Source organism: Camelus ferus, chromosome 34 (assembly GCF_009834535.1).
Source record: "Camelus ferus isolate YT-003-E chromosome 34, BCGSAC_Cfer_1.0, whole genome shotgun sequence".
NCBI classification, from domain to species: Eukaryota; Metazoa; Chordata; class Mammalia; order Artiodactyla; family Camelidae; genus Camelus; species Camelus ferus.
The window spans coordinates 1,127,843-1,152,043 of NC_045729.1; the positions used below are offsets into that span (position 1 = coordinate 1,127,843).

The 24,201-nt window shown below is 39.8% G+C and overlaps 1 protein-coding gene across 4 annotated transcripts in view; it reads right to left on the bottom strand.

The window, feature by feature from the left end:
* Positions 1-24,201, bottom strand: part of FGD4 (FYVE, RhoGEF and PH domain containing 4) — a 168,808-nt gene that overhangs the window by 115,942 nt on the left and 28,665 nt on the right. Inside the window, exon 1 of one of the 4 annotated variants that reach the window (XM_032472994.1) lies at positions 6,139-6,157. The exons of the other annotated variants lie outside the window; for them this stretch is intronic. The gene's annotated coding sequence lies outside the window, so the exon portion shown is untranslated. Of the gene's footprint in view, positions 1-6,138; positions 6,158-24,201 lie in introns of those variants that run through there. 4 annotated transcript variants of the gene reach the window in all.

The following is a 24,201-nucleotide window of genomic DNA, read 5'->3' on the forward strand; positions in this document are numbered from 1 at the left end:
TAAACTTTTTTTTTTTTTGAGTAAAGATAGATTTATTTAGAGAGACACTACATTCTACTACATAGAATGTAGACTGTTTCAGAAGGCGAGAGAAAGGCCCCAAGGTGTGGGGGTTAAAGTAAAAGTAGATACACACTCAACAGACAGAGTGTGGGCCGTCTCCAAAGACGAGGGAGTGAGAGAGCAAACCCATTTCTTTAATTTAAATTTTGCTGGTACAGACTATTATCTCTTGATTTATAAATTTAAGACAGTTCACTAAGGAACGTGTAGGTGCCCACACATATGGCAACTGGCATTACTGTTTTGCCTGAAGATTTAAGTAGGGCTAACTGACCTTTCCGTGTTGATGGAAATGTTCTACATTTGTGCCTGTAAAGGCAGCCACATGAGTATTTGAAACATGGCTCGTATGACCGAGGAACTAAAATTTTATTTTAACTGAAATTTTAATTTTGAAAGCAACTCATGGCTAGTGGACCAGACAGGTCTAAAGTCTGGGTATATTTTTGTATTTTGAATAAATTATATAAAGTCCGTAACTTTTTATTTTGAAATAATGATCAACTCAGGAAGTTGCAAAACTGGTCCAGAGAGGGCTAGTTTCCCCTAACGACGACGTCATACTGTATAATTATAGTACAGTATCAAAACCAGGAAACTGGCATTTGCACAATGTGTCTGTTTCGTTCTATGCTGTTTTATCACTCGTACAGACCTGTGAAACCACCCAAATCAAGATACTGGGCTCTCCATCACGACAAAGAGCTCCCGCGTGCTGCCCCTTTACAGCACCCAACACCCAGCACCCTTCTCCCCACCGTCCCCAACCTCCGGCAGCCACTAATCTGTTCTCTAGGTCATGCTGTCATTTACATAATAAGTGGAATATAAGTGGGATCACATGTTCTGTGACTTTTGGAGACTGGCTTTTTCCACTCAGCATACTGCCCTTGAGACCCATTCCAGTTCTCGCCTGTATCCATAGTCTTCCTTTATGTTGCACTGAATTCCACAATGTGGGTACACCACAGTTAGTTTACCCACTCACATGAATGGATATTAGGTGTTCACAGTTTGGGCTATTACAAATAAAACTGCTGTGAACATTTTGCACACGTTTTACTGTGGATTTAAGTTTTCATTTCTCTGGGATAAGTGCTCAGAAGTGCAACTGCTCGGTTATATAATGAGTGACCACAGGCGCTTGTTTTTATTTCTCATCTGTGTATCCTTTTTGGTGAAATGTGTCTTCATGTTGTTTGCCCATTTTCTAATTAGACTGTTTGGGTTTTTTGTTTTATTTTATTTCATTTTTACTGTTGAGTTTTGAGAGTTCTTTATGTATTTCAGACGGAGTTCTTTGTCAAAGACAGGGTTTCCAGATATTTTTCCAGTCCATAGCTTATCTTTTCACCCTTTTAACAGATTCTGCAAAAGTTCTAAATTTTGATGAAATTTTATTTATCAGTCTTTTATGATTCATGCTTCTGGTCATATGGCTAAGAACTTTTTGCCAATCCCTGAGTCCTGAAGATTTTCTCCTTTGTTTTCTTTTAAAAGTTTTACAGTTTCATGTTCTACATTGCAGATGATGGCCTAGTTTGAATTAATTTATGGATATATTCTAAGGTTTAGATTCTTTTTTGTCTACAGATATCCAACTGCTCTAACACCATTTATTGAAAATGTATTACTTTTTTTTTTAACAATTATGATCACCATTTTATTTATTCTTTTTTTTTTTTTTTTTTTTTTTGGTGGGGGTCAGTAATCAGGTTTATTTGTTTATTTATTTTTAGAGAAGGTCCTGGGGATTGAACCCAGGACTTCATGCAGGCACTCTACTGCTTGAGCTATACCCTCCCACTGAAAATGTATTACTTTGGAACCTCTGTCAAAAGTGAGCTGGCTGCACTTGAGTGGGGCTACTCCTAAGTCTATCCTGTCGTGTTTCTCTGTCCGTCCACCCCTCTGGCAGGGCAGTGTCACAGCACTGATTACTGCAGCCACAGAATGTCTTAAAATTGTTTTTGTCATTCTAGTTATTTTGCCTTTCTATGTAAATTTTAGAATAATCTTACCCATACTTATAAAAATTTTCCTAAAATTTTGATAAGAATTGTGTTAAATCTACACATTGATTTGGAAGATAGTCATCTTTACTATATTGAGGGTCTTCCAATCCAGGAAAACAGTCTCTCTCTCCACTTGGTGAGATCTTTTAAGTTTTCATGGGTATATCTTTTTAAATTAACCCAAGTGATAAACTAGAAATGACTTGTAAATGCTACCAAAATAAAAGGTGGGGGTCCAAACAAGTTTTGGGAGTCAAAATGATCTTGGTTAACTAGAGTTAAAAATCAAGAATAACAGAACAACAAGGACCTACTGTACAGCACAGGGAACTATATTCAATCTCTTGTAATAACTTAAAATGGAAAAGAATCTGAAAAAGAATGTGTGTGTGTGTATATAAAAAAGTAAACAAATGTTATTGGTGTCTTGAAGACAGGGGATCTAAGTTGTACACTGACAGAATAATTAGAAAACCCACTGCATGCAGGGATGTGAAAGTGGAAAGGATATTTAATGAACTCACGATCTGACTAAGGAAAATTCCAAGAAGAATGTTGAAAGCTATCAACCGGCTTGTCTTAACTGCCCATGTAGTGAGATGAACTAAAAAAAGGAACTGTTTGGTTCCTTTTCAAACATTATTTAGAGGAAATAAAAAGGAGCTAGACTTGACAGGTTCACAAAAATAAAACAATCGCTCTTTTCAGCATCTGAGCAAAGCAGTGAGCTCAAAGTAAGAAACTGCTCAGGGCAAAGGTCAAATCCTGCACCGCCCATAAAGTGTGGCCTCAAGGATGTGAATGTGCAGCACTCTGTTGAGCCCTCAGATTTTAGGCTCCTCAGGCAATACTTTTTCCTTTAGACCAGTGGTCCTAAAACTTTGTGTACACCAGACACAGCTGGGGGGTCTGCTAAACCCCAGACTGCGGGGCCTGATCCTCAGTTTCATTCAGCAGGTCTGAAATGGGGTCTGGCCGCTGCAGTCAGTTCCAGGGGCGCTAATGATGCTGGTACAAAGATCAGACTTTGCAAATCGGAGAGCCAGACCAAGAGGCTTTGAAGAACTGTAAGGGAGTACCTTAAGGGCCATCTCTACCGGACAGTGGAGCTTCTAAGAGTCTTACAGGTACTTTTATGTAACACCCTCACTTGAAGGCAGCTCAGGGTAGGGAGAGAACCATCTCAGAAATTTGTGAGAATGCTTATAAGCTAATGTTGTAAACCCCAAAGAGATCCATGGGAAAACCCTGAAAAACTTTGAGGAATATGTCAGTGGAAGCACTATCAATCTGGACTAACAAGAGAGAGAGATTTCTCAATAAGACTGGAAAAAGAAGGGAAAAAAAAAAAAAAAGAAATGGAGATAGTTTGAAATGAAAAATATTAGGGCCCTTATTCAGACAGGAAGAGGCTGCAAACATGGGCCATTTCTTAAGGAAAAGTAAGAAGATTCAGAAGACACACTCAAGAGGCTAGAAGGCGCAGGCAAGAGCCACAGAGAGCCGCCCAGGTTATAAACCAGCCCCCAAAGAAGGCAGCACTAACATGCACCCAGTTGACTGCTATGGCCCAGGGGCTGCTATGTGCCTCCCATTTTCCTCTTCTGCTTACTTTTAATTTTTATTTTCTTTTTTAGTAACAGCTTTACTGAGATATAATTCCCATACCATACAAAGCTTGCAATTCAAAGTTATTAGTATATTCGCAGATACACACAACCAGTGAATTTTAGAACACTTTCATCACCTCAAAAAGAAACCCGTACCCTTGAGTTTTCACCCTCCATACACCCATCCCCACCAGCCCTAAGAAACTGATCATCCACCTTGTCTCTATTGGTTTGCTTATTCTGGACACAAACTGAATCATACGATGTGTGGTCTTTTGTGACTGGCTCCCTCCACTTAGCATATTTTCAAGCTTCATCTATGTTGCAGTAGGTACCTACTTCATTCCACCAGACGGACAAACTGTATTTTATATATCCATTCACCTGCTGATATTTGGGTTGCTTCCACCTTTTGGCTATGTTGCTCGGAACATTCATGCACAAGTTTTGTGTGGACATATGTTTTCCTCTCTCTTCAGTGTACGCTTATGTGTGGAATTGCTGGGCAAAATGGTAACTTGATGTTTTAACCTTTTGTGGAAGTGCCAGACTGGTTCCACAGTAACGGCACCATTTCACATTCTTACCTGCAGTGTATCAGGGTTCTAACTTCACCACAGCTTCTAACACCTTTTTGAAGGGGAGTGTCTGTTATGATTTCCCTACACCTTCCTTATCATTGTACGTTGGGTCGGGGAGGAGAGCAAATAACATGTCCCTTTAGTTAGTTCACAGGTATTCACTTTGAACCACACTTACAGGTAGTCATGTCCTTGTAAAGCCCCCTTCCCACAATGACTCTGGGCTGACTCCCACCATAGGCTGAGCCTATTGCTGCTTAGACCAATAGCACGGGGCAGATGATGCATCGCGATGCAGTGCCAATTCTGGGCCCAGCCCTTCTCTGGCTGGGCAGCACTCACTTCTTCCATTCTGGAACTCAAACACCACAGGTGCCCTGGGCCACTGGGTCCCAGCTGAGCTCCCAACCAAGTCTCAGAGGACTACAGCCGTTTCAGCATCCAACTGACACCACAATGAAAACAGAACTGCCTGGTCAACCCATTGAATCATGAGCTAACAAGTTGCTGCTTTAAGCTGCTAAGTTTTGGAGTGATTTATTGTACTACAATAGATAATCAAAACACAGGTCCCTTTTAAGGGTATGTTAAACTCCACTTCTCTCTAGTGATAGGCTAGGAAATTACAAAGAAAAGTAATTTGGAGTAAACTTTCTTCCCCCTAAAAATTCAATGTATCATACCTAGGATCAATTTAACAATCACTTAAGCAGATGAAACACACCTTCTAGGTCTAAGGAGACTTTTTTCAGAGTCTATCCTATCAACAGAGCTTGGCATCTAAGACACTAACAATGACAAAAACTTAAGAGGTTCTATTTTTAGGAGAAAAAAATAAATACCTACACAGGCCACCAGGGAGGACTGGCCAAGGGAGCTCTCAGTAAGGCCTACTAGGGGTACAGACAGAGCTGTGGGAAGGCCCTGGGTAGCAGGTGAACTCATAACAGGAATTCGGGGATCAGCAGGGGATACACAGACACCAAGCAATCTGTGGTCACCGTGGCCACAGCCAGGGAATCCTCAAGGCACGGTGACAAGAGTGAAGATGGCAGGTCTTGCGAAGCCTGTTGTTATGGCAACCAGGAAAGATTTTTAACATCAGTAACTCCAATGAAAGTCTGTAAGCTCTGCTTCCTCTTGTGCTGACGCAGCCCCCACCCTTCTGCTTAGCTCCTTTGAGTTAAAGCGCCCTCACATGCCTGAGCCAGTCACCCCTCTTTCAGTCCATCGTACGACGGCGTACAGGGAGCCTGGAGGCTCTCTCCATCACAAGAACAGGGACAACAATCCTTCATAAGATGGTAGTATTATTCTTCTGATTTTCACAGAACAGTGTTTGGAAGAGTTCCAGGCACACAGTAAACTCCCAATGTATTATACTATCAAAAAATTACATTTGGTAAATTTATTCAATTACAAGTGCATCTGCCCTAAAAATAGATGACTTTCAAGGAAGAAAAATTAAATAATATCAACTCACAAGACTACTGACAGGGAACTGGTTTTAACGAATTATAGTACAGTTATAAAGTGAAATGCGACGCTACTTTAAAAGAGGTGATACAAGAAGAGGATTTTAAAAGATTTGGTGTGGAAAATTTGTAATATAGCAATAAAACAACAAGTTAAAAAAACATATAATTCCATGTTTAAAATAAGCACATACCACTGTAAATGCATAGAAAAGAATCTGTTAGAAGCTACCAGACTAAACAGACACCACAATTCGGGTGAGAATCTCACTTTCTCCATAAGATATGGCTATAGTATTTCATTTTTTTTTAACAATAAGCACATGTGACTCTTACAATCAGAAAACATTCAGGTAAAGGCACATAGAATCCTTAAAACAAAGCATGCTTTTACCTGAACTTCTTCACAAGCTTTCAGGGCTCATTCTTAGCACTCAAGCAGCTCAAGTCTGTTTTTAGAACCGTGTCAGAAGCTGCTATATGAGCTGTTTCCTGTATCGGGCAGCTATTTTTAATTAATGAACATTTTGTTGTTAGAGTTCACTGGAAAATAAAAACACCACCAATTCTGCAAGTTAAACTAAAGAAAGGCTTCCTCTCTACAAGATTCAAGTTATAAAAACATACTCTACTTTAAAGGGTATTAGGGTATGTAGTATTTAGTATTAAGCACTTTATTTTCACTGTGATATTGAGATGAATTAGTCTCATTTAAAAAATTCCTGAAGGAGCAGATCTAATTCTATTTACTTAATTTCTCCTAAAAAATAATATAGCATTCTTCATATAGTGGGGACTCAAATGTAAGCTGGGGGAAATCAGAAGTAAGAGAGAGAAAAGTGAAAGGATACAGGAATAGAAAAAGATTTCTTTTAAACCAAATATTTATTAAGCAACTGTGCGCAATATACTGTCCTCTACTGACCAGAGAAATTGAAACTGTGGTCACTCTATCTGTAAGTATAAACAGCAACAGAATCACCTCCTCCATTTTATTATTTTCTCCCGAAGTTTATATGAGATAATACAGCACAAAAGATAGCTGCTATGTAAACAAATTATATTTTTCATCTCTCCAGTTCTTCAACCCTTGGGTCACACAGCACCACAAGAAGTCCTCTGGAAAGCAGGAGAAAAAGGAGGTGAGAATTCACAGGCTGGGCAGCAGAGTCAGAGTTCCCAGGTCCCACTCAAGACACGCTCCCATGAAGATGAGATTTCCCCTGTAGACCCAAGAGAAGGTCCGAAGAAGGCTTCACCGCACTCTGTGTGGCTGTGTGCAGCCCGGTCACAAAAAGAAAGGTTCATTGTTCTCTTGCCAAACTATAATCCTCACGACAGGTGGCAACTCCCCCAATTATGCTAAACTCTACCCACACCCTCTTCACTCATCACATCCCCAAACTCCTTGCATTTGTAAACTGCTTTGCAGTTTTTTAAGTGCTTTCTTATGCATTAATTTGATTCAAACAGGTTATAAGATTTCTACTTAATGTGTTTAGTATAAATTGTCTTCATTTGAGAGAAGTTCTGAGGACGAGGTAGATTCAACATCTGGTTCCCACGGGGCAGTGAGGGCTCCCAACATCCTCTAAGGAGGCCTTGCTTTAACACATTCCATGTCAACTTGAATGGTGTTGTGGATGAGATTAACATTTAAATCAGGGGACTCTGAGTAAGCAGACTGCTCTCTATAACGTGGGTGGGCCTCGTCCAATCAGTTGACAGCCTGAATAGAACAAAAAGACTGGCCTCCCTGAGGAAAACAGAATTCTTGGGCTTCAGCTGCACCACTGGCTCTCCTAGGTCCCTGCCTGTTGGCCTTTGGACTGGAACTGCATCACCAGCTCTTCCGGGTCTCAAGCCCGCCAACCCACGCTGCAGATTTGGACTTGCCAGCCTCCTTAAGCACAGGAGCCAATTCTTTATAATATATATGCACACACACACAACCTATTGGTTCTGTTTCTGCAGAGTATTCTGACCAATACTTGAAGTCCCGCAGTTTAATAACTACGTGGAAGAGGCACTCAAAGAGGGACAAGTGGCCTCTCCTGACCAGGGCATACATGACCTGCCTCCCTACCACAGTGCTCGCCAGCAAACCACGCTGTCTGGGGATGCATGAATATGCATAGGAAAGGATCCAGCCAGGCACGCCTTACTATTCCTCACTTTCTGGAAGAGAAATGCGTCCTGAAAGCAGTTCATACTCTGCTCAAATCTTCAAAACACAAATATCATATAAAAGAAATCACAGAATGAGCTAGATGAGCCTCAGCAATGGCCTGCTGAGGTCAGCGTGGAAATGAGAGTAAAAAGGGAGAGGTAAAGGTGACAGTGGTAGGGGGTACGATGACCTCCGATTCACGGCATCACACACATTATTCTTGCGTACAAATGACTGAATTATTCACGCCTCCCTCAGAATACCTCGGTATTACCAAACATCTACCTAAATAGTTATGGAACATCTCTATCCACTTCTAAAAGCTTCACCAGCATTTATTTACCATGGGTGAAGGTGCTTAACCTGACAAATGTGCGAGCTTGTGGTCACGCTTCATCCTGCCTGCCCCCACCCCAGCCGCTGTCTGGTGTGGCCCGTCTTCTGTGAGCAGCAGCACCGCTCAGGACCCTTTCATCATCCTCCGATCGCTGACAGAGCTACTTCTAACTCCCTGGACGCTCCTTCTGGCCCCTCCGGCTCATCTTCCCATTGAAGGTGGTGCCTACAGCCTACCTTGGCAATTTACATATTTGCACTTTTCTTTCACTCAGCCAACATTTTGAGTTATTTTTGCATATAAACTTTAAAAATACATACTTTCTTCCACTTTCTATTGCCTTCACCTCCTTGCCTTTGGCTCTCGGTTCACAATGTATCCTGTCCTAAGGCCACGACCATTTTTTTTTTTTTTTGAGTAAAGGTAGATTCATTTAGAGAGATACACACTGCATAAAATGTAAGGCAAGAGAAAGGCAGAGAAAGAGGTGTGGGAGGCGGGCGCTCAGGTTAAAGTAAAAGTAGGCACACACTCCGTAGACAGAGTGCAGGCCATCTCCTAAGAGGAGGGAGTGAAAAAGGGCGGCTAGGAGTGGTGTTGCCAGCTTTTATGGGCTCGGTAGCTTCATAAGCCTACAGGTGGGACCATTCCACCTGCTCTGGAGAAGGGGCTGGGGTCCCCAGGAATTGGGCCACCTCCCCCCACTCTTTGGCCTTGGGACTGTCATGGCACCTGCAGGCATGTTATTTATCACGCTGTTGCAATGAGCCTATAATGAAGCTCAAGGTCTACTGAAAGTCAAACCTCCTACCGACTTAATCCTCAAGGCCAACCGGGAGTTGAATCTTCCACTTTTTCTGCATTAAATTGCTGTCATTCCTTGAAAGGACCACCACACTTCTTGAGCTTTAATCCCCACCACAAAGTGGAGGTGTAGATAAAACAGATATTATTACATAATTTAGAGATGAGGAAGCAGAGGCAAAAAGAGATGAAATGACTTGTACCAATTCAGACTATAAATTAATGAGAAAACTACAATTAGGACCCATTTTCTACTAACTCTCAGTTTAATGCCTATCACACAGGAGGTCAGTACAACAGTTATTAAAAGCATAGGCTCTCAAGTCAGATTATAACTCCTCCACCACTCATCAAACTACGACCCTCAATATTAAGCTAAACTATTAGGGGCTTGGTTTCCTCATCTGTAAAAACTGAAATAATAATAGAACCTACCTTCACTAGAGTTTTGAGAAGATTTTATGAGATAAAATGAGCGAAATACTTTGAACACTGCCTAGCACGTAGGCAACTCTCAATACACCTTATCCATTCTTCTTATTATTTAACCAACTTTTCAATGGTTATATTAGTGCCCCACTGACAATTGTCCTTCTTCTTTCATCTTTTGCAGAACCATGAATTTCAGCTGGATGAGACCAAACACACATAAAAACCATGGCTAATCCACCATTTATGTACATAGCATGTTTCATAGGGTCACGTGCAAAATTTTAAGTGCTTAGCAAAAACTTTAAAAGAAACTTGGGACAGAAAGGGAAAATCACAACCTGAAGAGTATTTCCACCTGTTACTGGCTACATGAAATAGCTGGGAAGTGCAGGTTTTCACTTAAGCTCTCCCTCACGGGATCACTTGGCAGAACACTGACCAAACGGTCTTGACATGGCCACGTTCTAAACCCAAGTAGCAAATATGCTGTGTGGCCCTCTTCCTCTGCCATTTTAAACCTTGAACCTTTACCCAAAACAGTCAATTACTCTGCCCGCATGGATTAACACTTCTGCAAAGAAGTGGTCAAGGCGGTCAGAAGACCTGAGTTCTTATTCAAATTCCCATACAAGCTTTTCGGATCTTTGTGTTACCACCAATGACACCACCACATGCTTCCCTATTTCACAGGCTTTTCAGAAAAAAATAAAAGTAAGAAAGACAACCCATAAAACACAGTCATTTACCATAGGCTTCCGGGTTTGCTGCACAGAGAAAAAAAAATGTATTTGTGGGGACTGCATCAATGTTCCTCCAAACGAAAGGCATCTTAAATATCTGAAGCACAAAGTTGAGAAGAACGGTTATGTACCTTTAAACAACGGTAGTTTAATGATTCTTGTGCTATACTCTCTAAACTCATTTGTCTCCCAAAGAGTGTGTTTTAATTAGTACTTAATCCACGCCAAACTTACTTCTGACATTAACATTTTTAATTCTGAAGGGTTTTGGTATCAAAATTTTTAGTAATAAGGCAGATCTGGGGTGAAGCTTTACGCTTTCCTACAGCTGTGTGGCTCTCAACAAGCTAGCTGACATCTTGAATTCTTGGGTTTTATTTGCCTGTTATTTGCCTGTTGTCTTGGGTTTTTTCAGCGGCGGTGATGGTTTTGAGTAAAGAAGATGATTTCACCTCTTCTCTCACAGAGTGATGGGGAGCAAATGAGATCACACATCCCAAGTTATGAACAAGAGGCCAGTCAACACTGCTGCTCTGTTCCATCAGCAGCTGACACAGAAATCTGTTCCAGTCAACAGTTCATGCCTGAATTTCCAAAGTTGTCTCAAGTAGACTTGTTAGGTGATGTGAGTTAACACAAGCCCACTGACCCCAGAACTGCAAGAATTAAGGTTAAAATCTACCCATGAAAGAAATACAGGGTGACTACTTGGCTATTTACAATAGCCAAGACATGGAAACAACCCAAATGTCCATCAACAGATGACTGGAGAAGGAAGATGTGGTATATTTATACAATGGAATACTATTCAGCCATAAAAGAATAAAATAATGCCATTTGCAGCAACATGGATGGACCTGAAGATTGTCATTCAAAGTGAAGTGGGCCAGAAAAAGAAAGAAAAATGCCATATGACATCATTTATATGAGGGATCTAAAAATAATAACAATAATGACACAAATAAACTAATTATTATTTTGATTTCTTGAGTATGCGTCAGCACATCTGACTGCCCTTTATGACTGGATCACCGCATGCTGTTGAGTCTTATTTTGTAGTTGGCTTTATTCCTTTGATAACTATGTAAGTTTAAAAAGCTAAAGATCTAATCTGTTCTTAGAAACAATAATTAGTACATATATGTAAACTTAAAAAGGTGCAGTGTACTGTATATGTGTATTTACATGCAATATAATGTGTTTGTGCAGTCGGACTGTAATAATTCTACCTAAAAAAACTGAAAAGGCGGAACAAAAAAAGAAGTACAAGGTGAGTAAAAGTTTTAGCAAAAATGTTAGCTGTGATTTACAGCACATACGTTGCATTTTTTTTTTTCTTGTTCTCACCGCCTTTAACCAGCTGTGGCATAAGGAAGTGTGGGGGGAGCTGATGGAAATGTCAGTGCCCCTCAAGTACCACTGGAAGCACCAAGGTCTAGGATCCAAACTTACAGGTTCCAAGGGGTATAACGTTCTCATTTTGAATCTGACCCTGGATTTGCCAACCTGGAGCTCTTCAGTTAAGACAGAAAAACAAAGCACAGAAGAATGTTTTCTTATCTTTTTCTCCAAAGGCAGAAGACTTTTCAAACTGTGGTCGCATCTCATGAGTGGATCTGACAGAAAATAGTGGAGTATATCAATGCACAGAAAGGGAGTCAGTTTCAGTTCAGACACGAACACCCATGCACATGTACACATAGAGGGTTGTATTGGGCTGTGGTTAAAAGGTTTGAAAGCCACTACTCAGAAGCATAGTTATGGACCGTTCTCCTTCTGAAAATAAGCGAAAAAGAATTATGCATTCAGTTTACACAGTAACACTACTTTTTTAAAAAGTCCATTGCTGTTGCAAAGTAAAGGAAGCCAACTTAAAAGGATGGACCCCTGAGAAGCAAGTTTTCCCTCCCACTCAGCACACTGGTTCCAACTAATTTTTTTTTTAAATGGCTGGAGTTTATTTTCTACTTGGTGCAAGGCACAAGGTTATGAGGTATCAGGAAGGCTCTTGTGTGGCTTGGGTAGTAAAGAGCGGGGTTCTCTCAACTTCCTTTTTTGTGTTTTGCTGTTTTGATATTAAAGAACCCAACTGTTTCTACTGGCCATAGCTTGCTCAGTCTAGGGGAGGGGAGGGAAGGGAAGGGGAATTGGCTGGGGGTGGGGGGGCTCTGATGGGCCTAATGCCTTGGAAGGAAGCCTGGCAGCTGGTGGTGGCCACTCAGGACGGGAGCCCGGAGTTGGTTTTGCCAGGCTGGCCGCCAGGCTGCTGCTTCCCCACGGTTTCCCGAGCCAGGTCACCAGTGATGGTGCCAGTAAGGGTCTGGGGCGATTCCGAGCGCTCTGGGACTCCAACACTGTGGCCACAAATGGGAGAGTGGACTTCCCGAAAGAGAAGCTAGCCCACCAGTGTCCGGGTCAGCTGTGGGGAGATGAGAGATGGTGCGGGGTGGCTTCCCCAGGACACTTGGCACTCCTGCAGGAGCTGTTACTGAAAGCGGAGCCCAGGTGGTGCAGGGAGGAGTCGTGGGTGGCTGGCCCCGAGCGAGCCGCTGCAGGGGGCGGCTGCTAATGCCCAGATAACTAATAAACTGTCAAAGCCAGAGACAAACGTGAAAAAGGTCATTCGGGAGGGGCAGGTACAGAGGGGAAAGCAGTCTGTTAATTTCAGGTATATGTTGTGATGCATGCCAAGGCACACGTGTAGGCTTCCTCCGTCAGTCCTCACACTCCTGCAAGTACCACAATGTGGTAGCTGCTACGACTTGACAGCTTTGCATTTTAAGTGATGATCTAATGAAGGCTGTTTTCTTATAGTCAGAAGACTGGCAAATTTGGTCATTGCCTCCTGCTAACCAGCAGCGCCTGGTTTTGGCTGTATGGGGACTACATTCAGGACTATGGAGACCCAGAAGATAGAACCTCGAACATCTTCCAGTCTCTATTTTACTCCATAAATACACTGCACTTAATTAAGAACAGCTTAATTGACAAAGACCTGGAATTCAAAGATCAAGACCAGCCGGTGACTTGCTATCGAGATCTTGTGAAAGCCGACTTCTGTGGACATCTGTTCGTGCATCTATAAAACAGTACAGATGACAGTCTATAACAGTGCCTCACCAATCAGATGGTAGAGTTTTGCAAAGTTACTGAAAGCTAAGATTTTTATGATTCGTGCCTTCAAGGTGACACATTCTAAATTCCATCAGCCAGAAGCTTCATCAGCTGGGGTAGAATCAAAATAGGTAAGTAGAGAAATAAACCCCAGGGCACAAGTTCTTTCCCTCTGGGACCCTGACTGGCGACACCCACCTCCCACCCTGAGGTATGGCTGACCAGGCTCCCTAATCTTACAAACCTGCCTAGAATTTCTGCCTCTGTCCCGCCACCTAGTGGCCGCAGGATTCACATGACTAGAGTAAACGTTGACTTCTGCCGTTCAAGAGGCAAAGGCATGGGCCCAGGGCCATTCCCTGAGCCAACAGATTCTCTCCTCAGTCACCAGGCAGGAGCCACAGACTAGGAGCCCCCCACCCCCTCACTGGATTCCAGCCTTCAGATGCCTTCTACCTCCCGCCAAAGCTTGTCTTCATTAAGAGAAACTTCATTTCCAGAGACACATCAATTTGTAAACTTTTTTTTAATGATAAGATAGAACATACAGATGGGATTTTCAAGAGACTTAAAGACACACACAAGTAGAAAACTAACTCTTCTTAGAATTTATCCCTCTATTAGACTCAAGGCCACCGTGCTACACAACTCTGGGGGACGTGAAGGGGGCATTCACAACCTAGCATATGTGAACGGCACCCCACCAACCATTCACTTACGTTCAGGGGTCCCCATGAGACACAGTTAACACATCTCTGCACCTACTATGCAAAGCTTGTCAGAACCCCCCACCTTACTGCTTTCTTTGCGTCAGGAGTCTCCCTGTCTTATGCAAAGCTAAGCTCTAGAAATGCCTGCTTATTTAAAGAAAAAAATTCTTCCAACAAAACTTTAACAGAACCCTTGTTACTAAAATGGTGTCAAATTGGCTGTAGCTTTCTACAGCTCTCTGCTGCTCCATTTACATTCAAAACAGACAAGCTCTCTGTGAGTGTTCATCAAAAAGGGATAGGGTTTAGCCGCATAGGGTTAACGCAGGACATGACATGCCCTCAACTTACCCCTTCTGCCAAAGAGAGGAAACAGTTGTTAACCTCTCTGCATCTTTTTTTTTTTTAATTAATTGCTTCATCGAAAGGCAGAAAAGTTCAGAAAAATAGCAAGAGAGAGAAGGGAATCTACACTTATTAAGAATCTACATCAATTATATTTCAATTTAAAATCAACTATATTTTTTTAAAAAGAATCTAATATGTGACAGACACCAAGTTAGCCTTTTATATATATGCGTGTATATATACATATATATGCATATGTTATCTTTTTCAAGTAAAAGTACAACACGGGTACCAGAGTCAGAATCAACCCCCTCTTTGTCAGTTACTAGGGGCACAACCTTAAACAGCCTCTTATGTTTATCCTCCGAAGCCTAGTTTTCTCCAGTGTAAAATGGGGATTAATACATCCTATTTTGTCTCTGGAGATTAGATATGAATAAGATTATCACCTGCCCCTCAAGTTATGTGGGCTGGTATCTAATCCTGGCTGAGCCATGGAAGACTTTTTTTTTTCTTAGTTGAAGTACAGTCAGTTGCAATGTGTCAGTTTCTGGTGTGCAGTGCAGTGTCCCGGTCAGTGCATAGGCATGCATGTATTCATTTTCATATTCTTTTTCATTAAAGGTTACTACAAGATATTGAATATAGTTATGGAGGACTTCTAAGTGACTATATGTCACTATCATAATGGAATTATAATAAAATGATACAGCATGGAAAAAAAAATAACACTCTATTTTGACTAAGCAGCGAGGTGCTGTGCCAGGCAAGTAATGACTGCATTCCCTCCCTTACTAGGACCCTGGTTCTACTTTCTTAAAACAATGGACGGTGTGTGCACAGTACGTAGAGTCCCAGGCATTTTTGCACTTGTAAACTGCCTCCAGCCTTTTGTCTACTTTTAGAAATAGATGGACAAAAGCTAAGTTTCATTTTAAATAAAAGCATATAGTGGCTTCCTCACAGATCGAAAAAGAAGGCACGCAGGAGTGATGATTTTTGATAACTGATGTGGTGCGTGGCAGGATTTCAATGGCATTGGTTTTAAAGGTGAGCAAACCCTGGAGAGAACGTCTAAGTGAATTATAGTGAAAGTTAATGGCCTTGAACCAGAAAAAGGAAAGTCAAATACAGAAAAAAATAATAATATGGTATTAACAATTAGTTATTGAGCACTTGGAAGTTTTTCATGCACCACTGTATTTGAGACTCACCAGCAAAGGCGGACCATGGAACAAGCTGTGAAGCCACTTAAGGCTGCTGCACCGGAAATGGAAGCTAACTTTTTACCAACTTTCCTATGACAGATATGCAGTGTTCACCTGTTGTTTAACCATCCGATACTATACAAAAACCAAACCAAATCCATAACTAAAAAAGTCACAGTGAAAAACCTTTAAAAAGCCAGAAAGAAAGGTAATAGTCCCAGGGCAAAGGGCATAAACTGGGAACCAGAGAAGCAGGTACTTCCATTTAAAAAACGCACAGCATTCTTGGAATAAGGCTTCTGTGCATCTTTGTAGCATCTCTCAGCGCTCTGTGCAAACATGTGGATTCAAATACCACTCTGCTAGTTGTATAAATTCACAACAGATAAATAAACTACCTGGCAAAAAGACAACAAAAGAATCAGAGAAACAGATAAATAAATGGAATTATGACTATTAAACCCGTCATGTGAAAGCCTCGTAAGCACTGTGGCATTTTCATCTTAGTTTCTAAGACTGAAGAAATCTTTTGAAAGCTTTTGTTGTAAGTCTGGAGATATATGAATTACAAGGGACCATGAAAACGTTTATCTGAAAAGGGCAAAAAAAAAAAAAATCAGTAAATTTGTACTTATATCAGTTTTAAATGTTTGGATAGTTATTATCATTTCTCCCATATGCTCCTAATTCAAAATATGATAATTTCGCAAGGGTAAATATTGTCTCCTAACTGAGTATTCTATTATCAGACACAAACTTAGAAGAATCAACATTAACTTTGAACATGATGGATAAGTTATGGACCCCCCAGCCACAGAAACAAATAACACACATCATGTCTGAATTAGATGTCATCTAATAGAAAGGATAAAAGGATAAGCAGTGTTGTTTTAAATATAACTTCATTAAAAATTCACTAGTACTCTCCTGGAGAAAATGAGTTACCTTGTGTTCTTTATCTCAGCCAGAAGCATTTTCAAATTCCCAGTTATTCAACAGAAACAATATGTAGAAAGAACGTGAGTTTTAAAGTAAGAGATCTAGGCTGAAATACAGAACTTGTGATCTTGGACAAGGTACTGAACTTCTCTGAGCCTCAGTCTTGCCATCTGTAAGATGACATTTCACAGGATTACCGTTAATATTGTATCATACAACATATGTAAAAGGAACCAAAATAGTCCATAATACCTAGTAGAATCTAAACACCGCGTTGCCTGTTTTTCAGCATCCTTCCCTAAACCAATCATCTCAAAATTTTTTTCATCATACAATCTATTAAAACTTTTATTTATTTATTCATTCATTCATTTATTTATTCATTCATTTATTTTTATTATCATTAAAACTTTTGACTCTGCAACCCCAGGAATGTACATTTATAAATTCTATAACATGCACTATTACTAATATTTTACAAAATACACAAAAATAGAACTTTTCAATAGGATACAAAGACAACATGAAAAGCAGTTTTAAATATCAGTGTCATAGTATCAGGTAACTAAATCTCAAGGCATGATAAGACTTAAGCCAAAGTTCATCCTTAGCAAGAGTAAATGTAAAGTTAGACTTCAAAGAATCTCCGTGGTGATTCTGATTGTGTGTTTTTGGTCACCTCCTTGTCCTGTCAGGTTAGACAGTCACTGTTCTCACATCCCAATATGACTCAGTTGCGGGAAGTATGAGCCCCGCTGCTTATGGTTCATGTGTCTTGAATTGTGAGGCTTACTGTCAAACTGTGGTTTAAGAGAGTATTTGAATTTGATATCATGTGTCATCTTACGAGAGATTAAGTAAAACTAAGCAATATATTCTGTATATTCACTAAACCAAGCACATGTAAACTACAACATTTGGCAAAATGCTGAAAGGAAAGGGCAAACAAAAGGCCTTGCCATCCCCAGGAGTCATGGAACGCCCTTCTCCTCTCAGGAAGCCTTCCCGGCCGTATGGGATGTGGCATGTGCCAGTGTGACATTCGGACGAGGAAGTCACCATTAACATATAAAATGATAATTTTTCAACATACATAATAAATGTTACTTAGGCTTATTTTGTAAACAATAAACAGAAGTTCCACTTCTCCCAGCACCTAGACTGTCTCACACACGCTCAGCGTGTACACATCCTGCAGCCTCCTGACCAGCGTCAGCCTCTCCCCTCCTCCAGTCTACCTGCTACATTGCTCACAATCATAAATCTGATCACCCTCGCCCTCTCAGAAATCCTCAGTGGCCGGACAACTCCTTATAGGGTAAATCCAAACTCTTCAGCGTGGCATGAAGCCTGGCTCCACACACATGTATATCCAGCTCCATGTCTGACCAACGCCCACACCATGCCTGACTCTGGAGCCCCACCAAATGGTTAGATGTTTCCCACACATGCTGTCGCACACCTTCCTTCTTCAGCAAGCCTTTATTGGTCACTTATTATATTCCAAGCACTGGGGAGGATAAGACCAGTCCTAGCCCTTGGAGGCCCCAGTCTCCCATCATGATAATCAAGTAAATAAAAATACAGCATAACGTGAACAGCACTCTGACGGAGATTTACGCAGAGCACATGATATCAAAGTCTGGGGTCAGGAACACCTCCTAGCTCCTGTCTCACATAGGTGCCGTCTCCTTCACTCAGAGTCTGTTTCTCTCCCTTATTCTTTGTTTGATACCCTCTTACTAATCCTTCAGAAATGTCCATTTTTACTTCATAAACTGTCCAGAAAGACATGGTCTCTTCTTCCCAGCAGCTCCTACAACCCTCTGTCACAGCTATACCACCTCCTGCTATTTATTTCATAATGACACCTTCAATACAGATTTTGTATAAAGGTAAATCTTCAGTGGGGGAGGGTAGAGCTCAGTGGTAGAGTGTGTGCTTTGCATGCACGAGGTTCCGGGTTCAATCCCCAGTACCTCCACCAAAGCAAACAAACCAACCAACCTAACTACCCCCCCCCAAATAAATAAAATAAAATAAATAAAACCAAAAAAAATTTTAAGGAAAAAACAAAGGTCAATTTTCAAATGTTAAAGAGGAAGAGTTGTGGGAAAGCTGCAAAATAATTACTGCACTTAATGACAATATTAAATTTTTAAAGTTAAGATTAACCATTCAAGAAATATATTTGCTCCGTAGGTGGTTTTACTTTTCCAAGCTTCAATGGAAGTATAACATACACAGAGAAGAGTGCACATACCATACTCAATGGATTTTCACACACTGAGCACACTCCAGTCACCCTGCACCCATTCTTAGGTCTTTATGAGTCCCAGCATCTATCTGACCATCTGTATTTAGACACTATGTGGTTGATAGTCTAGTTTTTAACCAGTGGAGCTTCTTTTCAAAAATAAGAACTCTTTCTTTTAAATATCATATGGAGAATTCAAAGAACCGAAAAATTATAGAGGGAACATGGATGTCCCTGGAGAATGTCATTCTAAGTGAAGTAAGTCAGAAAGAGAAAGAAAAATATATGACATCACTCATAAGTGGAACCAAAAAAAAAAAAAAAAAAGACAAATGAATTTATATATAAAACAGAAACAGACTCACAGACATAGAATACAGACTTGTGGTTGCCAGGGGGAAGTGGGGTGGGAAGGGATAAACTGGGAGTTCGAGATTTGCAGATACTGACTGGTAATGTGTAAAATAGATAAACAAGTTTATAATGTATAGCACAGGGAAATATATTCAATGTCTTGAAGTAGCTCATGGTGAAAAGAATAAGAAAATGAATATATGCATATTCATGTATGACTGAAGTATTGTGCTGTACACCAGAAACTGACACAATTTGTAAACTGACTATCACTCAATAAAAAAAAAAAAAAAAGAAAAAGAAAAATTATAGCGGGAAAGTATTCTGTGAGTAAATAAGACACTTTAAATTGAGTCAGCTGCATAATCAATGTTTTAGTTTCTCATACTGATCTGAGATGGTCTAATTTATTTCAAAACAAACATCTATTTTCCTTGAAAATACTTTTAGATTTTTAAATACATATACTTGCTTTCTCAAATCTTTATTTTTGTTGAAGGAGATAAACCCAAATGTAGAAGCATCTTTAAGAGCCTTAAAAATATTTTTTGTGATCCTTATAATAGCAATAGTCAAACATCCCCAAATAACCACAAATTTACCAACCAAACTGATAATCTCTTTCAAATAACCATCCGCTGGCCATCTAAATCTCTGAAAAATTTTAATTCTAGTGAGTCAATGACTCAAGAGATTTCTTTTTTTTTTTTTAACATTTTTTTATAGACTTATAGTCATTTTACAATGTTGTGTCAAATCCCAGTGTAGAGCACAATTTTTCAGGTATACATGAACATATATATATTCAATGTCACATTTAGGAGATTTCTGAACACATCATCACTCCTGTTGGTGATTTCTCTACTACCAAAGCCAGTGTTATGAAGAAAGGACCAGCAATTTCAGTGCAAAACCTGGCTGCTCCTTTAACTAGCAGAGAAACTTTATTAGCAATCTTTAGACAAATCCCTTAAACTCTAATGAGCCTGTTTCCTGTTTCATCTGTAAAAATGAGAATTACATTAGTGAAGAATAAGTAAATCCTTCCCAAACAAAATAGTCCCTCCAAATTCAGTTATCCTACCTGTGAAGTATTGCTGTCAAATCCAGAACCATGAGTATGTATTTAGAAGCTGTATGACAGAGCCCTAATCCTACCACTGATTTTTTGGGGTGACCTTAATCAAGTCATTAAATCTTTCTGGGACTCACTGGTAAGTAAGAACACTGGACCAAATCACTAGTTCCAGTAACTGGGGTGATGGAGGGCTTGAAATTCATGATGTTCTTTGCTGAACATGTTTCTGTGGGATAAAATAAAGTACTGATTTACCAACTAAGTTCAGTTTTATCACACACAGGGGACTTACTAGCAGAAAATATAATTATATTACACCTATTAGAAATAAAAAAAGTTACAGCCACGAGCAAACAAGGCCACAAAGTATAAGCTGTTTGAGTTTTTCTGTTAATCTGCATTCATTTGTACAGTGTTTGAATTCACCCTGAATTCAGTTAGTGCTCCCAAGCAGACAAATGGCAGGAAATGATAAAGGTTTAAAAAAGAAACTGAGTGAAAAAAAAATTTTAATGAGGAAATCGTATTAATTGTCTAATTAACAAAAAGGAAAGCAATCCTGTCATTATTGAATTTAATTATTAACAATTTAGTTATTTAATTTCAATAGCAGAACAATTCACCCCAGCTCCTGAGAACAGAGCTGGCGGATGGAAACACCACACACTCTCCCAAGGTCCCGCTCAACCCCAGGGCTCTGGTTTCCTCGAAATTTGCATTCTATTTGTATAAGCTACATGCTGTTTTGGGCACAAATAACAACGTAACATTTTTTAATAGTGCCTAATAGGCTATGTTTAATGAAATAGCCCAGCACACTCACACATAAACACATACCCACAAAACTCAACCCTTGAGGTCTGGGTCCTCAGAAGACATCACAAAGTTCATCAAATGCTCTAACAGTGCATTTTATTCCATTTTAATTTGATAGATCAAGCAAGGCTGTCTTTTCTTGCAAAAGACCCTAGCAATTCGATGCTAGAAACTTCCCTCTATACTCTATACACACTATAGTATAGTTGTGATGTATGCTTGTGGCATTGGATAGACTAGTTCCAAAATGGTAACAGTTTTAAGTGATAAGAAAAGTCATCTAATTACTGCAGTACCCCACGTTAAGAGGATCATAACACCTTTAAGCATTATTATTTTGGTTGTGGTGGTACTGAATTAAGTTAATGGACAAAAATAACCCTAGACACACTTTGGCTAAGAGATAAAATATCTCACAATAGTTCTCTTTCCTGTAACTCTGATTTCTAGTTAAAACAAACAAACAAACAAAACTTATGGATATTGAAGGGGAGAGGGAGGGAGAAAAGGGCAAATTAGGAATATGGGGTTGACAGATATAAACTATCATATATAAAATAGATAAGCAACAAGAATTTACTGTACAGCACAGGGAACTATATTCACTACTTTGTAATAACCTATAACAGAATATAAACAGAAAAAAAAATTAATCACTATGCTATACACCTGAAAGTAACATAATATTGTAAATCAACTATATACTGCAATTTTTAAAAATCCAAAACCAAACTTTGCAGCAAAGTGTGTTACAGCTCAGTTGTGACAGCAACCTGGATCCATGTGAGAAACCAAGCAGCACTCAGAGGGCTGGAGAATTCAAGTTTATTACGCCAGCAGGCCCAGAGGAGTTAACACTCCAAGCTCTGGACCCCGTCTGTAGGTTTACACAGGCTTTTATAGTCTGCCAGTCTACACTTTGCAACATCATATGCAAATAAGGTGTAACAAAGTTGACTAATTAGGAACGAGCTTTGTAGAAATGGACCAATCAGGAGTGATACAAACGGACCAATCAGGAGTGATACAAATGGACCAATCAGGAGTTAGCTCCATAAAATGAGGAACTACAAATGGACCAAATACGAGTTAGCTCAGGGAACCAACTGAATCTTAGGGATAAGTTCCACTTTCCTAGAAGTATGCCATTTCAGAGTTAAAAAGCGAGATAATGCCGCTGGGCCAGGGAACAAAGTGGTGCTGGCAGGAGAGTAGCGGCCCTGCCTGGGGGTCCTGCCATCTTTTTCATGGGGCTTCCCACCTCAAAACAAACAAAAAAATCCATAAGCAATGCTGAAATAGAATACTTTTTAAAATGACAGTTTTTCTTGATAGAAATTACATGTTCAGCTAAAAGTAACTTTCTGATAACAATGTAGAATACATGAAAAGGGGAGAAGTCCTGTTTTGCTTTTTTAAAATCTTAAGGTTTGCAAATAACTGAATTCCTTCATCAAGTACATGCCTGCTCATTACAGAATTCAGAATAGGTTATACAAGCTCCATTTCCATTTTGTCCCAAATATCACCCTGTCAATGTAGAAACACTGAACATTTATTTATTTATTTTGTAAAGCAAAAGAAGCCCGGCTCATTAGCTGACTGAAGGCCTTTGTGTCTCAAACACAAAAGGGAGGCGAAGTCTCAGACTATTCGAACAAGAAAATGTCAGATTATTTTTTCACAGAGACTTCCATTTTAAAGGATGCATCCCTTTGTGGAAAACAAACTAGTGGACTTCTTTAGAATACACAGCATTCTAATCTTCCTCAACATTTATCGGTTCTTTCAGTGTAACTTTTGATTACTTTGGTTAATTCTTTCTGAATTAAGCACATTCAAAGATAAAAGCGCATGACTGAACTTTATGAGGTTTTGGTTGAAACAGATCCAAAATTAAATGGATGACAGTAACGATATCCATCTTACAAATAAGGCTACAAATAAATTCTCCTACGAGTCCCTTTGACTTCTGAATCTACCTTTGAGTTTTGAGCAAAACAAATTCTCCTAAAAGTGGAAATTCCAGGAGACTTAAGGGGCATTATCCTTTTACCATAATACTCTCAGCCAAGTCACTAAATAGCCATTATTCAGGTGCCATGAAAACAGGAAAAGGAAGGAAAACAGAGGCCACAATGGACTGAAGCTCACACATTGTCCTCATGTACACATTCACATTCCCTGTTCTCCTTAAACCAGCAATGGCAACACATGCCATGAGTACATTTGCATTATATGCAAAAGTACCCAATTACAGTGAAGAAACTGGCATAATATATCTCCTGAATTTCGACCAATTTTTAGACTGCTTTTAATAATAGCTGCAGGACAGCTACATTTGCTAACGTAGGAGAGCCATAACGTCTGCTAACTTAAATATAATTTGATTAACATAGTACTTGAGCAAAAACACCGGCTAGAAATAAAAGAGCCCTGAACTGACTGTGCGTGTCAGTAACGCTCACAGAGCAGTTTTACACAAGAGAACTGCAGTCTGCAAATGGAAAAGTACCCATGCACTAAAAGTATTAATTCCTTTACTTCCTCACTCATTAAGCTACTGCCACGGCACTCACAGTCATTCCTTTTCCTTTTCAAGTATCCATAAAGAGAATGGCACAATCACAAAATCTCCTTCTCTAGGATTCTGACTACCAGCTGTTATTTTATTCATTCCCAGTGTAACTTTATGATTCAGAGGGCAAATATTTTCATACAGGAAAGTTCTTCACATGACAGAAGACCAGCTTTCCTTGTTCAGGACCCAGAAATTTTAAACTAGATCATGCTGCCTCCTAGAGGCCAAAGGTACTTCAAAACACCTCTCCATTCATCACACTGTATATTCACAAACATCACCTATCTGCAAATTCAAATCCTGATAAATGACCAAAAGGAATATGCCCTGCGTATTTTACTATTTTAAGTGACTCTTTTTTCTAATTTCTAGGTAGCTATCTACTTGCATTTAAACAAACAAAATGATCAGAGGGAAAAGTCTACTGCAAATGACCTGATCCTAAAGAGAGTGAATGACATAGATATTCTGCTGTCAATCACAAAAATCCATTATTAATAAGTGCAAACATTTAAAGTGTTTACTGTATACATTTAAAAATATATACTATAAGTTAAATACTACTATCT